This window comes from Pistacia vera, unplaced genomic scaffold, assembly GCF_008641045.1.
Source record: "Pistacia vera cultivar Batoury unplaced genomic scaffold, PisVer_v2 Contig713, whole genome shotgun sequence".
Lineage (NCBI taxonomy): Eukaryota > Viridiplantae > Streptophyta > Magnoliopsida > Sapindales > Anacardiaceae > Pistacia > Pistacia vera.
Genome location: NW_022196572.1, coordinates 1 through 11385, shown reverse-complemented (window position 1 = coordinate 11385; position 11385 = coordinate 1). Strand labels below are relative to the sequence as shown.

The 11385-nt window shown below is 33.4% G+C and overlaps 1 non-coding gene across 1 annotated transcript; it reads left to right on the top strand.

Moving 5' to 3' along the window:
- The first annotated feature begins 3606 nt into the window (after nt 1–3606).
- On the top strand, nt 3607–3714 carry LOC116114578. The gene has a single exon (XR_004125576.1). It is a non-coding gene; the product is annotated as a small nucleolar RNA R71 (small nucleolar RNA).
- The last annotated feature ends 7671 nt before the right edge of the window (nt 3715–11385 follow it).

Below are 11385 nucleotides of genomic sequence, written 5' to 3'. Positions count from 1 at the left end.
CACAGAAAAGCATCAAGAACTTTTGCAACGAATAATCATATGAACAAAATAGAGACTAATACGAAACCAAGATAACAATAAACTCACAATCATAATCAGTAAAGTAAAAAAGTAATACACNCTTTTTTTTTTTTTTTTTTAACTAGAATAGATAGATATTTCCATCCCATCAATTTCTATGGTAAAGAAAATTATCCTAGTCCCTCTGAATTTACTAACGTAAATGCAGTAGATTCAAACAGTTTCACTTTTCCATTCTCAGAATCCGATGCATCTCATGATATTCCCCCTTCCTCCCCATGCTGCTATAGCTATCGGTGGTTTTAGAGGTCGTTCTCGTAATCGTCATCCTCGTCCAACTCCATCTCAGGTAGAAGCGGATTCATCAACTGTAGTCAGAACTAACGACAAGCACACATCAGACATTTGAGTGCATTTCGAAAAGTTTTACAAGACAAAAAACGAAGTTCAAGTGAAGAAAGTAAGATGCAAATATTGTGGAAATATTTATAAAGCTAATATAGGTAATGGTACTAGTACTTTAAAAATGCATGCTAGTAAACATATAAATCATCATGGAAATGAAGAAACCAATCAAACTCAAATAACTAGTATGGGTACTACTTGGCGTTATAATTCTGATGTGTATAGGGAACAATTAGCTTTATATAATGCTACAATTGATCAACCTATTAATATGACTGAAGATAAATATTTTGAAAGATTTATTAAAAAATCATTTTTTCTAGAATTTAAAACTTATTCTAAAACTGCAATTAGAAATGATTTAATAAAATTATTTAGGAAAATGAAATTAGAATTAAGAAATAAAATACATAGTTATCATGTTAGTGTGGCTCTAACCGCTGATATTTGGAATGGTAGAGTTAAACAAGATTATATTTGTGTGATTAGTCATTATTGTGATAACGAATGTAAATTAATAAATCTTTATTAGGATTTAGATTAAAAGATGTGAATCATAGTGGTCAACAAATTTATAATAAAATTGTTAAAGTTTAAGAAGATTATGATATTATTCACAAAATGATAAGTTTAACTTTAGATAATGCAAATGCTAACAGTAGAGTTATAGATTTTTTTTAAAAAATAAATTTTCCTTTTTATGATAATTTGAAGTTTTTTCACCAACGTTGTGTATGTCACATTATTAATTTAATTGTGAAAAGTGGTATTAAAAAAATTTGACATAATATTAATATAATTAGGGATTCTTTAGCTTGTATTACTAGTAGTAATAGAAGAAATACTGAATTTCAAAATGCTCGTATAAAATCAAATTTATCTTCTAGAACTTCTGCATTAGACATACATGTTAGATGAAATAGTATTTATTTAATACTTGATTCATGTTTACCTTATGCAAATTTAATTAGTTATTTTGAAACAAATAATAGGGGTCCTCATTATTTGGTAGATAATGATTGGCATACAGATCAAAAATTTCATTTTTTTTAAACTCTTTTATCAATCCGCTTTAAAACTTTTTTGTGTGTATTATCCTACTAGTCTATTGGTAATCTATACAATTATAAAAAAAAAAAAAAATCAGATTTATTTAAAAAAAAAAAAAAACAATGGAATTTTAGCAGGACCAATGTAGGCAATGAAATGAAAATTTAAAAAATATTGGAAACTCATTCCTTTTCCTTTTTGTTTAGCTGCCATATTTGATCCTAGAATTAAATTAACGGGTTTAGAAAATGGTTTAGACATGTTAAGTGAAAATTTACGAGATGAACCCGAAGCATAGCCCCCTCTTTAGAAGCATTAACAACGAATATATTGTCCTCCATGCAGCTGTAGAGTAATAAGCTTCACCAATATTTGGGAACCCCGACGTGCTACCAGCAGATCCACAACAAAGAGCCAACTTTGATGTCTTAGAATATTGAAAAATCAGAAAATGTATTTTTCTGGTATAATCAAGACTTGCCCTAGATGTTTTCTCTATTCCTGTCTTAATCGCCTCATTCGAACAAACATTTAGTCCAAGTGGAAGAATTTTAAATTAAAGGAGGACTAAACTTTCATAAAAAAATGATTAAAGTCCTCACATGTCTTCAAGATTAGGAACGGTCACGCTACCAGAATCAATACAAGATTATCGACGATACTTAAATAGAATCATTTCAATTTTGTAATTTAGATTATACAGATGAGAGAGGTCCTAGTCAACCCTCAAATTAGTTGTTTTGTAAATTGTAACTTTGTAATTTATAAATTAACTGTCGATTGTTACACTCTTTTTTTCTTACTAGGTTTTTGTCCCAACTGAGTTTTTTTTTAGTAAGGTTTTTAACGAGACAAAAATTGTTGTAATTTTTTATTTTTTGATAAATGAATAAATCAAAATTTTCATTTATTACAATTTAATTTATTAAAAATGAATTAATATTTGAAAGTTAACTAAAAAAATTAATCTAATTGAATTGATATTTGAAAAGTTAGCTAAAAAAAATTACAGAAAAGCAAAAAAATTAAAAAAAAAAAAATTTGAGGTGGCCCAACCTAGCCTGCACAAAAATTCAACGGGTTAGGGTTGGCGGGTCGGTCTAGGCCAACCCTTTTGGCCAAAAAGGTGGGTTGGGTTAGGCCTGGCCCGCCATTTGGTCTAACTCACCATAGGTTGGACTGGGCGGGTTAATTTTCCACCTTTACATGCAACGCAGAATTGCACTCAAACTTAGGAGCAAAGCTAACAAGGCCATGTAGTTTAACATGGTTATTTGGCTTAAGCATGATCAATTGGCTTCACAATCGATNGGGTGCACTTAGCAGCCTCCCCTCTTTCTTTTTACCTGCAAAATTAGACAAGGGCTCATTAGTTTCAGAATTGATATCCTTGATAATTATCTTACCACTCGTCAAAACTGTGACTGCTTTCACTTGCTCGGATTGGCTTGGTAACTTCCCAGGGACATGGCCTTGTAATGACTTTACAATTTGCCCTATCTAGACCTCCATCTTCCTTATGGATGCATCTTGTTGTTGGAATCTCTATTTGAAGTTCTGATTGTTCTTTTGATAAGCTTGAATGAAACTGTTCAATGTATCCTCCAATGATGGTTTCTTTGGTTGCATGATGTGTTCAGAACTTCCTTGCGACTGGTTGTTTCTCCATGAAAAGTTTGGATGGTTCCTCCACCCAGGATTGTATGTGTTCGAATATGGATTGTGGGGTCTTTGGTTGTAAGAGTTCATCATGTTCGTTTGCTCCACAGCTTCTAGAAAACTCTCACCTGAAGGACAAACATTAGTAGCAGGGCCAACATTACCACAAACAGCACATACCTCATTGGAACTATTCTGTCTTTGCCCCATCATCATGTTTCACATGGTCTTGAATTGCTTTGTCAATTTAGACACTTGCATTGCCAACTCAGTGTTAGCATTCACTTCATAGATTCCCTTTGCTTTCCCTCTAACATTCTTCTATTGTGAGTTGGCGCCAAGCATCTCATACAACTCATATGTCTCCTCTGTAGTCTTTTCTCCCATGGCACCACTTGCAACATTGTCAACTATGGCTTGGCAAGCCTTTATCAGTCTATCATAGAAAAACTGATTCAACAATTCTAAAGGGTATCTATGATGTGGACATTGAACTAAAATCAATTTAAATCTTTCCCATGCCTCATGGAACGGCTCACCATCGAGTTGAGAGAAAGTAGCAATTTTACCTCTTAATTCTGTAGTCTTTGCATGAGAATAAAATTTACCTATGAACTTGTTGTAAACCGCATCCCAAGATGTAAGTGAAGCTGGTGCCAATGACATGAACCAACTCTTTGCTACGTCCTTCAATGTATATGGAAAACATCTCATCCTCAATTGATCTTCAGTCAAACCCTACAAAGGAAAAGTTTGCACGGTTAAGTAAAAATCTCTAATAAATGTCAGTGGATCTTTAATGGCCATTCCTTGGAATGAAGGAAGCATCTGAAAATAGATACTCTTCAACTCATAATTCCCCATTGCAACACTCAAAACAATACAGGAGGGTGACGTTCCAATGGTAGGGTGCGCATACTCCTTCATCGGGCGAGGTGGATTCGCCATCTCTACTTCGGATTCTGAATTTGATGCACTTGATTCTTCCGAATTTCCAGGTTCTCTTCTCTTTCTACTGATCAAATTCACCCTTCGCCCAATGATCGGTGACCTTGCATTAAAAAAAAAAAAAAAAAAAAAAACTCAAAACAAAGAAAAATTGTAGCGCAAAAAAACACAAAACAACTAGAAAATAATAAAAACAACTAAAATAAAATAAAGTAAAATCTAACTATAAAAATAAAAACACAAATATTAAAGAAATCAAATAACTCCAACTCCCTGGCAATGGCGCCAAAAACTTGTTTGGTTAAAAAGAACTTTAATTCCTCTGCAAATAAATGGGACACTATTGCAGTAAAGTGCACAAGTAAGGGTCGATCATACAGAGAGTCGAGTTATCAATTAATCTAATACTGTGCAAAAACAACTAAAATAATGAAATCAAGTGAGATAATCAAATTATCCAACAATTTAATAAAATCCAAATTAACTAAAATTCAAGTAAGAATAAAAAAAATACTAAAATAACAACTAAGATAAAAACGAGATCTAAACAAATGATCAAACAATGAGAAATGGTCTAGTGTATCCAATTTTACCATAATTATCTTCTTTTATGTTATTAATCTAACCGATGTTTTTCGGTCCAAATCTTAGGATTGATACTTACCAAGGTAAGGTCGTGTCATAGTCAACCGGATCAACCTAGTGTTTTCATGATCCAAACTAGCTAGTGGCGTGTAGCCTAATCTAAATAACAAAAACCCATTATACACAAAAGTACCAAAACGAACACAAACCAACTCACATCTGTCGAGGGCATCACACAAACATAAATCAATCGTTCATCAGAGCAATTTGAGATTAGCTAGTGACTATAGCCTAACCCCAATTCATATAGTTAATCAATCAACTATTAAACACGATCAGACATCAACAACGATCAAAGATCAAGAGATATTCAAGATTAGCTAGTGGCGTATAGCCTAACCTTGACTCATACAACCGTAAATCAAAGGCAATCACACAATAATAATGATTAATCAACTCAATAAACATAAATGAATGAAACTAAGGTACAATTGGATCAATTAAACATTCGATTAAACATTCGATTAAACAATAAACATACAATAGTCTAATTAGATTACATTGGATACACTAGGAAAGAGTTTAGCTACTCATAAATACAAGAAAACAAACCTTGATCTCACCCTTACACATTTGGATCCAAGATCCACTCAAGATGATCAAGGTTTAGCTTTGCACAATCAATCACTCTCTCCCAAGCCTCAAAAGTTGCAAAAGTGTTTTATATATCCTAATAATAATGAAAATCAGACTAAAGTTGTCTTTATATAATTTTTAGGCAAAACTGTAAATATTATTTTATCAACCAATGCTTTATGCTTTGGCATTGTTCCTGCTTCATAAATTTCCTTGATAAGCCTGCAAAGAATTACAGTTCAACAATTTCACCCCATTCTAGTTCCACATCTCCAACAACCCATACAACATGTTTTCAAATGAGCTTGCAAATTATTATGAAACCTTACCGTCAAATCAGAGGTTCCAATGTCATTTTGTTATCGTTTTGAAGTGAATCAAGTAGCACCATGCATTGAGTTTTAATTTCCAAGTTCACATCTCCACCAAAGTTGCACAAAATCAATAAACTCCAATGAACCCTATTAACATAATTAACTCATATTATCAATTTCAAGTATAATCAAATCAGGTAAACCCACATCCAAGTTTGCTAAGTAAATATGTTTGATAACAAACACAAAATCTTCACTCACCAGAGGACTATAGGAATGGAAACATATTTTCTTGAGAATATGTCTTGTTTCGTAATCCAATTCAACACCTTCCCTTTGTAAATCTCTTCTGTGTACATAAAAAACCACATGGAGTCCAACCATGAGAAATTCCATAAGTTTTCTCCTTTAAAACTCTTCCACAATTTACCGCACAAAACAATTTTCAGGCAAACATATTATATAAATATAAGTGTTACATTTGACTTGTACAACAGTTGCGTACCCCATATGGCAGTCAAACATATTGCTGCTCAACCCCCCCATGCCGCCTTCAATTTTCCAATTGCCTACTTGAACTTCGTTGATTATTGGCACCCACATATGTTCATCATTCATTCACATTGGCAAAAAATGAAGATCTTCCATAACAAAGTTCATTGGTACCAAAAAGAAGTTGCAATAAAACCTTTGAATTTGCTATCCTTAAAGGCTTAAGGGCTCCATGACATTTTTCATCTATTGAATTACTGGTGGCACCTACATCCTTACATCAATGAATTATTTACTATGTTAATAGGCATAATTCCAAACAATAAAACAAAGTTACCGCAGAACTATCCAACTATAATACCTTTCACATGGTTATCCTTACAGACTATCTGGCTTTCTTGACACTGTTCATACACTTTTGTGCTTTCGTTCGTCACTGTTAGGTCCTTGCATCTTTCTTGAAAATCAAACCACAAAACAAAGCACATCAAAGAGGCAAAGAAAACAAAAATGTGATAATTGACACATTTAAAAGCTAGTATATCTTTATCGTACTTTACTGGTGAACTAAATGTCAATTTGCATAATTAAATCAAGTATAGATACTTTACCATACTAAGGCAATAGAAATTATGTATAGAGACATCCACACATCATTTAATATATTAGTACCAAATTTAAGAATCTTTTACATTCTATATTAGTGATCCCTACCTTCCTATACTAACTGGAAACATAAAGCACTACCATTTAACTACTAGACAGCCATGATTTTCACCAAAAAAAAAAAAACACAAAAGACACCATGTTGTATGTAGTTAGAATATAGGCAAAATAAAAATATGGGACCATAGCCGCTAAGTCATCATAGTAATATCCTTGCGTAAAAAACACCATAGCATCACTTCACTAGAAATCAAACGTTGGACAGCACTCATTACTTGCTCCAAGTTGCATCCTGACAAATTCTCTCTGCACTTCCATTGGTAACCCTAATAAGATATCTATTTTATGAGGTTCCTAGCAAATCTCCGTTGTGGCTGTCAGCATCTCAATTACCGTGAACCTATCTAACTTAGAAATTACCGAATACAACTACCTTTTACGATCTTTCTCCTATGTCTCTTTGATGTAGACCCTCTAGGCAAATTACCCTAGGAACCCTCAAACTCAATGGAATAGGAACAAGTTGGTTTGCTAGGAACGTGTTGAGGATGATCGAATTAGAACCCTAAGGAAACTAAGTCCTTAAAACCCTAATCTCGAGACGCCACAAAGGTTGATCACTCCCTTTGATAAGTCGAGATTCAAGCATTCAATCAAGAACACAAGAAGGCAAAGCAAACAGCTTTCTGAAATAAACTTCAATTGATAATAATCTGTCCCAAAAAAATAACATGGCCACCCCTTTTTATAAGCAACAAACCCTAAAAGAAAACCTTAGCTAATCGAAAAATGGGTTGGGCCTAACTACAAGCGAATTGGACCTAAATAAACCTTAAATAAATAAAAAGACTAAAGAATCTAATGATAATTAAAACATAAAAAGCCCAAGATTAAATAAATGAAAATTAATTCCTAAATTATTCCTTGCATCCAACTTGATCTTCCGAATCTACCCGTTGCATAAAAAGATAATAGACCATCCTTGGTGAAGCTTTGAAATCTTTGAATTTAGTCTTAGAGTCTTCTAGTACAACCTCTTTGTATTACACTTCCATGATCAAGCCTTACAAAGCCTCTTTCATCCTCTTTGTCTTTGCCCTAGTCATTGGATCGACAATTCCTTGCAAAGGATCTTGAGAATATTTGGGAACATCAACTTGGTCAGCACCTCGATCTCCATTACTCTTTCTTGAAAAAGTCAACAATACCCTTTAGTTCTGCATGGGTTCCATCTAAAGCAGTCTCAAACCTTCCCAAAGTGGCTTGCCATTCTGTTACTTTTCCATAATCTTTTCTCCTTCTCTTACTATTGATCACTACTCTACTTTGACTAGCAGTCGCCACCTGACAAGTTGAATAAATCACATCATCCTTCACCGGGGCACTAGTATGCCCATCCGCATCAACATCGACTTCCATCTCTTCATCATTGTTGTCAGTAGTCTCATTTTCCATCTCTTCCATAGCATTTGTGGCTGCCTCCGCATCAGCTCTGTTTGCCCTGTCTTTACTGTAGATTGTAACAAAGGCATTTATGTCGCAATCCTCTTGCGTAGGGATAGCTCTGCAAAAAAATTAATCATTAGAAAACATATTACATTTGTAACATTACATGTACACAAAAAATTGAAAATCACAATCTACACAAGAAAAGTGCACAAGCAAATTTAGCCAGACCCATTCATCGAACACATCCTTGGTACATGTAATGCATTTCTCCTCATCATTCCATCCAAAGCCACTTCCTTTTTCAATCATGTCATTGATAGCATTATATTGCCGCTTCAATATCTTCACCCTTGAGTCGATATGGGATTGTGCTTTCAAACCATAATTAGGAATTCTTTCTTCCATCATCTTTTCCACCTTAGCTAGATAACCACATTTGAACCCCCTCTCAGTTCTGAATAGTGGCTAATCTTTTAGGAGTAACAGACACTTTACCAACACAATGTCCTCCTTTTTTGCCCATTGCCTCTTATTTATTGTACTCTTCACTTTTTGANTCTGTGCCTTTACTTTAGAATAATACTAGGGCTACGGATGTTTCTAGAATGGCCACCTTATGTGCTCATAGGGTTCTTACTATTAAGATTTGAAACACTTGATACCCTCGTTATGGTTCTACCATTCTAAGGACATATATCAATACATACAATGATGATTTACGCGACATAGAATAAAAAGCCTTTTATTGATCAATGAACATTATTACAAAGAGTCAATTCTACAATAATTGATTGGCTCTAGGGCACCTACTCTAACAAATTACCTATCAGGGAAGAGCATCCTTGCACAAAAGCAACCAATACAAAACAAAATAGGAATTTTTTTTTTTTTTTTCAAAACTACATTCTTTGAAGCTAACATTATTTCCTTATCCTCCTATACTCTTCCAACTCATGTTGCTGCTCTTTTATCTCTTAAACCAGCCAATCAAGAGCTAAACCAAAGCAAACCCATCTTGGATCTAAACTGAAGTAGCTCAAAAACCCCAAATTCATAACCAGAAATTAAACCTAAACCGTCAACTCAACACAACGTAGCTCTAAAAACACACAAACACATGAACAAACATGCTTTAATTCACATCTCCATCTCTTTATCGACCTCCAAAAACAATCATACTTCAATTCACAACTTCAAACATCCCAGGACCACCCCTCACCGCCAACAACACACAAACAAATAAACAAATATAACATAAAAAACGACAGGTAGAGACTAACCAAAAAAGCAAGATCGAAGTGCAGAATGGACGAACAAGATTGATAAGAACAAGAGATCTTTGAGCGAGGAAGATGGAGAAAAATGGCAGATGGAATTTGCTTTGTTAGTTTTAGGGTTGCAAAAACTTTGTTTATCACAAAAACAAATATAGGAAAAAAACCAACGGGTAGAGACTTACAGAAAAAGCGAGATTGGAGTGCAAAATGGATGAACGAGATCGACAAGAACAAGAGATCTTTGAGCGGTGGAGATGGAGGAAAATGGTAGATAGAATTTACTTTCTTAGGTTTAGGGTTGCAAAAGAATTTGTTTATATATTGTAGATTATAAGAAAAACAAGGGTATATAGGTCACAAATATATAAATGCTGAGGATAATATGGGTACAACAACATTCGATGGCATTACTATAAATAATGACAATAATGAGGGCAACGTCGTCTGGAATATTTCAAAATTGAGGACAAAACCATCTACTTGACTAATTTGGGTGTTTTGTAATTATTAATAAAGCAAAGGATAATTTTGTCCAAATAATATACTGTTTAGGGGCAGTATAATTGGAACAAAAAATCTTTACCAGGGGAAAGTTTTAATAACAGCCTCCCCCTAGGTATTCTGATTCCGGACCCTCCAAAAAGCACTGTTTGTAAAATTTGTTTCCGATAATCTTATTTTACTTATCAACCAAACATCGTCATCTACTCACTTTATATTACCCCCATTATCTAATATCACCTCCCAACCAAACACACCCATAAGAGGTTATGTGATTACCGACTCAGAAGGTGGTATTTTAAATTACCATGGTAATTTTATTTTTATTCCAACTTCATCCTTAATAAAAACTTCTTACACAAATGCCCTCGTTTTGATGTCAAATAACAATTTACCTAACTTGTTGAATGACTTCTTTAACCTCATAAATTATATATATAATCTTGTAAATGACATTTCAGTAAAATAATATCTAAGTATTTTGTAATTATTGTCATCCAAACACATTAATTATTTATAAAACCCACACGAATGAAACACAATAATAATTTATACCCATTGATCTTCAATGTTATCTATTTCATTGGTAATCTTAATGTTTTGGCGATAAAAAATTATCGGAACCAAACGCCCCCAAAGTGTAATTTATTTAGGGTAATGATATTTGTTGTTTTACGGCTTAAGAACTTCTCTAGAAGCCAAAAAATAAAAAATAAATAAATAAATAAAAAATATTCAAAGCAGCAATAATTTATGGGGTAGTTAATGAAATATGTGGTTTAGTTAATACATAAATTTATGGCACTTTTATAAGAAATCATCAAAAACTACTTTTAAATGGCAATACTGTGTAAGTCTGTTGAATTAAAATTTGAAATTTATATAAACTTATTAATGCTCATTTATAAAATATGTCAAATTAAATTATTAAAGTATCTTTAGACGTGAACTTTATTTAATGAAGTTAAGGTTTAAGGGTAGTTTTTTTGATGATTTCTTGCAAAAATGTCATGAGTTTGAATATTATCTAAATCTCAGGGTAGAATAAAAAATCTCCATTAGCAAAAGATTAGGGGTAGTTTATGAAATTCTCTCCAAAAGATTATACCAGTAATGTATAAGCTCCGTTTGGTAAGTTTTTTAGAATAGCATTTTTGAAAAATAGGATAAGATTCTGAGAAGTTTTTGGTACATTTCTGAATAGCATTTTCTGTAAGAATGGCACACAACCGGTTGGATCTAACTGGTCGTTTGGTGATCTAGCCTTTTCCGACTAGATCTACAACGCTAGATCTACGCCTTTTTCAGACTACCCCCGACGTAAAAAATCCCACCTACGACCACTAATCATCTCACTAGCCTCCCACATCCAAAACCCCTAT